This window comes from Zootoca vivipara, chromosome 3 (genome assembly GCF_965207765.1).
Source record: "Zootoca vivipara chromosome 3, rZooViv2.hap1.1, whole genome shotgun sequence".
NCBI lineage: Eukaryota > Metazoa > Chordata > Lepidosauria > Squamata > Lacertidae > Zootoca > Zootoca vivipara.
In genome coordinates, this window is record NC_142586.1 from 65090685 (window position 1) to 65096159 (window position 5475).

Consider the following 5475-nt stretch of genomic DNA (forward strand, 5'->3'; position numbering starts at 1 on the left):
AATGTGGCCCTCTGGCTGAAAAAGGTTCCCTGTCCCTGATCTGACGAATGGCAAAGTCTACCTTTCCACTGTGTCTTTTAACCTGCTGTGGATTCTTTCTAATACTAATTTCGCCGATTGTTTCTTTGACCACGTGTTTGGCCCAATTTGGCCAGATGCCACTATGCTAATAGCCCTATCACAAAGTCAACCCTCCCTTGCCACATTAGTGAAGCAAATGAAAATCTTGCACACTCTCAGAATGTTGCAGGAACATCATCCAGGCGCACTATTGTACATATTCAAAAATGAAATAGTTCCAGTAGCTGAGATAAGATCAGATTCATTGCATGAATCAGTAGTTTAGCTGTGGGAATTTAGATCAGATGGGGAATGGGATTTGGAAAGAGAGAGGATGAAGAAAGAAAGAAACAGTCTGGACAATGCATTATGACACCAATTTACTGTGACACAAACTTCCCACAGATTGGAACTGAGCTTGTCAGACATTGTATTGCCAAATGCAGCAAAGAAAATCCAGATGATATTTATGTCAGCAGAAGAAAGGCTGTAGCTCAGTGCTGGAGCATCTGCCTTGCGTGAAAAAGGTCTCGTGTTCAATCCCTGGAATCTCCAAGGTCTTGCTTGGAGAGACACTGGCTGCAATCCTGGGAAGCTGGCACCAGTACGGTGGTCCCTCAACTTACGAATTACTCGACATCCGATGTTTTCGACTTATGAACGGGACAAATGGCCACATGCTTATGAATTTTTCTACATCCGAACGGAAACCGTTGGTGGTTTTAAATGCGGTTTCCTTGACTTACGAATTTTTCTGAATATTTTTTTCCTATGGGAAACTGCTTTTCGACCTACGAACTTTTCGACCTATGAATGTGCATTCGGAACGGATTAAGTTTGTAAGTCGAGGGACCACTGCAATTGCAGACACTGAGCTAGTTAGGGATGGCCAAACTCGGCCCTCCAGATGTTTTGGGACTACAATTCCCATCATCCCTGACCACTGGTCCTGTTAGCTAGGGATGATGGGAGTTGTAGGCCAACAACATCTGGAGGGCCAAGTTTGGCCATGCCTGAAGATGAACCAATGGCAGCTTACATTTTTCTATGAAAAAGAGAGCCAACATGGTGTCTTCTAGATGTTGTTGGACTACAACTCCCCAGCCAGCATGGCCCAATGGTCAAGGATTATGGGAGTTGTACCACAACAGTATTTTAATACTTCAATTAGTACCAACCTAAATGTCACAAAGCTGTGGGCAAATGTTCGTGTTTTTTCAGAACTCGTTATCAGGCCGGATATTCAGCAAAAAATAGATGCAGGCAGGTGAGAATAGCGTGTGATTCAGTTCCCCCCAAATCTGCAGTTTGCAATAGTGTTAAAACGGAATCCAAGAGAAGTTACGCAGATATTTTTGTATTAGTCTCCCTGGATGCAGGGCAGGTTGCATATTGTGTGTGTGTGTGTGTGTGTGTGTGCGCGCGCGCACGCACATGCACATTTACAGATCCTATCTTTCTCCTGCTTGTGAAAAAATAAAATCTAATTTTTACTCATTTTCTGGTTGTAAGCAGGAAATACATCTTATCTTTTCAAAATATAATCTTTCATTTAACTGGGGCATGTGCATTACATAATATACTTAAGCAGGTTATAAATGGGACATCTTTGGTATCTTCTATTAGTGTTCTTCTAATTCCTCTTTTCTATTATATTCTAATAGGATTAAGACATGTGGCCTTCAGGGACAGAAACCCATCCCTTTCATCCACCCTTGCACATGAAAGGTATAAATCAGAATAAATATGTTTGGTTTTATATAAAAGAGAAATCCCGTTCTATTATTACATTATCCATGCCCTCTCACTGGAACCAAAAAAAGGGCGCGCACACGAGCTTCTTCTCAACTTGTTGAAATGATAAAACTTTATTGACATTCAGTTCCCACTGCCTACATGGTACATGGCAGATGCTGCCTGATTTGGAAGACGGGCTCAACTCAGTGGTAGAGCACATGGTATGCCTCCAAGACATCCCAAGCTCAGTCCTTGGCATCTCCAGGTACAGCTGTCAAACCCTCAATGGGAAAGGAGGGGAAGGGGAGTGGACTAGGAGAATGTTTGGCGGAGGACTTAAGCCAAGACTGGGGTGACCCCACTTCAAATATTTGCTCAGCCATTCAGTTAACTGGGAACAAACCAACCATCTTTAGTCAGCCTAGCTTACCGCACACAATTGTGATGAGGGTAAAAGGGGTTCACATGTCGAGAAAAGGCAGAGTATGATTGTTTATTACCTTCCAGTTGTGTTTATAGCTTTATGCTGCAGTTCTTTGAGAATAAGCCCTGCTCCCACATAATCCAGAAGGAATTCCTTCTGCGTAACCATACATAGGACTGGAATTCTTAACTAAACATCTTACTTATCTGAATTCCCAAAGCATCCCCATGATCTGCGAACATAATTCTTTTTAGCACGACAGCTTTAATTCAGGCTTGTAATCACCCAGCTGTTTGGGATGCACCTTTTTCTTTTTTCCTGATCATTCCATAAAAGAAGTAGGGTTGCATTTGGGAAAAAATTAATCCAAAGTAATTGCCTTTCTCCATTACTGTACAGTGTGTGTTGAATTGTGAGAAGCAACTGTAACATGCTGTATTTCCCCACCCCCACCCCAAATCTTTGCCCACATAGTGAAGTTTAAAAGAACAACCTTCAAAGGAAAGTGATATGAGATATATAATCGACAGTTCCCCTTCCCATTTTATATTTTATCAGTGTGTGGACACATTCTTTCAGGACTGGCCCAAGACATTTTGCCACCTGAGGCAAACCACCAAATGGTGTCCCCTACGGCTAGGGAAGAAGTGGTGAAAGAAGATCTACATTAGGAGCAAGAGAGGAATAAAGATTTACATTGGGATCCGCTGCCCCATGGATCCTGTGGTCGGCTCACCCGGCCTCATGGGTGGGCCAGCCCTGCATTTGTTTTTGGTAGTATAAAAATCCAGGTTCACAGATATATTGGCTAATTACCTGTGGCAATTTTTTCAGAAGAGATTCCGACATCTGTGAGTAACTGACCACACCTGATGCTCCACCCCTCATGCTCTTTCTTCTCACAAGGGCTGCCCAGTACCCACCTACTTACCACAGGGCTCTGCCCAATTAGTCAAGTGCTTCATAGCATTTTGGAAATACTTGAATGGGGAAGCTCCTCCCTTAATTTATTCAGCCCCAGTTCAATTTACATACCTGCCACTTTGGGAATGTTTCCATTCATCACTCTTACTATTCATGTACATGTCGCCACATTAGATCAAATACATTTTCCTTGCCCATCCCAGCACTTTCCATTATGCATGAATCTGAAGTCAGCATATCTCATCACAAGATCATTGAAAGGCTTGGGGACATCCTGGGTACTTCATCTGCCCAGCCTACTTCCGAAATGCTTCCTGATACCATCTTAGCTGTAGCAATCAATGCACAGATTTGCTAGATAAGGCTTGTAGTGACACATCCAATTCTGCTCTATAGCTTGCTGTGCCCTTGCCAGTTATGTCCTTACTTCACATACAGATGAAAACTTGTGGGAACTGAAAGCTGAAGCTGAGTGTGGGATTCCAAACCTGGTCAGGGCCAAATTACATGGGGTTTGATGAATCAGGGGAGGAGGGGTTAGCCTATGTTCCCTTTTGGGGTCCCAATCTGGATAAAGGGCATCCTGCACCTACTCTTTGCTTGGGCAAAAGCTCCCATTAGAGCAGAGATCCATATTCACCTAAGAATGCAACCCAGTCATCTGTGGAATATATATTTTTATTTCTGATTAAACTGTTGTGTTTTTAAAAATTATATGGTTGGTTTTATTTTTTAGAACATATGTTTGTGTGTTTTATTCTGCTTTTTTATTGTGCACACCACTTCAGTGGCTTCATGTTGTGAAGCGGTCTATAAAATTATCATCATCATCGTCATCATCATCATCATCATTATATTGTCCTTACTGACATAACAACACAACATATTGCAACTCCTTTTAACCTCTGTTTGGTACATTCTTATTGTTCAATGGTATGTGTTTTTCTTTCATTTTCACTTATCGGAAGAGCCTTGTCTAGCAGTGGGATGAAATTTTTATTAATAAATAAAAATGCTCCCATAATTGAACTGGTAAAAAGCAGGTAGGTATATGAGTGAGCCGCATTGGACAAGTTCCAAAATAATATCAGTAAGTTCTTCTTTTTAAAAAATACATCCAGAAATGTATTTATCATAAATCTTTCCAGCTTTCCCAGTGACTATCTTCAAAGAATTTCATAAAACAGTGGCTCGATTTTATAACTGTAATTTTTAAAAAAACCAAATCAGAAATGTTTTTTTAAAACATTTTTTTAAAAGTTAAATTCTGACCAGCACATTTTTAAACGTAGCACTTCAGATTCTGATGGTGAGAACTGAGCATAAATTTTGACAATTGCATTTCAAAATCAAACTTTAACATCAGTATGACTAATCTAATATTTTTTCATTAGTTCAAAGGGACATTCCCTGATTCAAGGAACGGTGAGAAGCTAACACAGCACTTATGAAGTACTGTTGCAACTCAGTTGTCAGAATCTATTAAATATTTCAGATATTATCATATATTATAAAGATTATCAAAAAGAAAAAAGAACAAATGAAATGAAATGAAATGGAAGCAGGACTCGTCTGCTTGGTCACTGGTGATGTCATAGACAAGAAGAAAAAGGTCTTCATTAGATTCATGCAATCCAAGCTCTAATATAACCTATGCTCACAAAGGAAGTGCTAAAATAGGTATGTATTTGCATTTTACCAGGAACAAAATATGACAGTTCCCTGATTTAGCAACTGTGCTCCCCTTCACAAAGGATTACTGGGCCTCACCCTTCTGAGTTAACAGCTGCACAGTGTTTACATTAAAACACGATTGCTTGAAAAGGCCCCCATTCTTCATCCAGGAGGGGAAAGTATTTAAAGCCTTCAAAGCATCCTGGAAAATAGACAGATTTCCTCCAAATAAATGAGATTTTCACATCTTGTTTGCTCTATGTCAGAGCAGATCGGAGATACAAATGTGTCTGTTGCTGAGATCATTGGTCATACTTTATGAGAAGAGTAAGCAGAGGTATTTCCTGTCTGAGAGAAGAAATGAGACTTATAAAATACAGTTATTGCCTGTTGTGTAAATAATAATTGAGAGATTATGACATGAAGATATAAAATACTTCAGCCCTTTTCCCATGGAGCATCAGGAACTGGCACAATTAAGGCAGATGTTCCGAGTTTGAATGATCATCATATTTGGAGCCAAGAGGTACCGAGTATGTACAGACATAGCCTCTGAATAACCAATGGGGCATTTGCTAACAATATTTCTTGGTGTTCATTATTACAAAGTATTTGGCTACTTGTTTCTTTGGGGGCAGAATGAACACCACCCGTAA

General features: G+C 40.3%; 1 long non-coding RNA gene across 1 annotated transcript; it reads right to left on the reverse strand.

The window, feature by feature from the left end:
* Nucleotides 1–3807: 3807 nt before the first annotated feature.
* Nucleotides 3808–5167, reverse strand: LOC148686279 (uncharacterized). Its single transcript, XR_015949336.1, has 2 exons — nucleotides 4916–5167; nucleotides 3808–4348 (listed from the first exon to the last, which is right to left on the reverse strand). It is a non-coding gene; the product is annotated as an uncharacterized LOC148686279 (long non-coding RNA).
* Nucleotides 5168–5475: the final 308 nt, after the last annotated feature.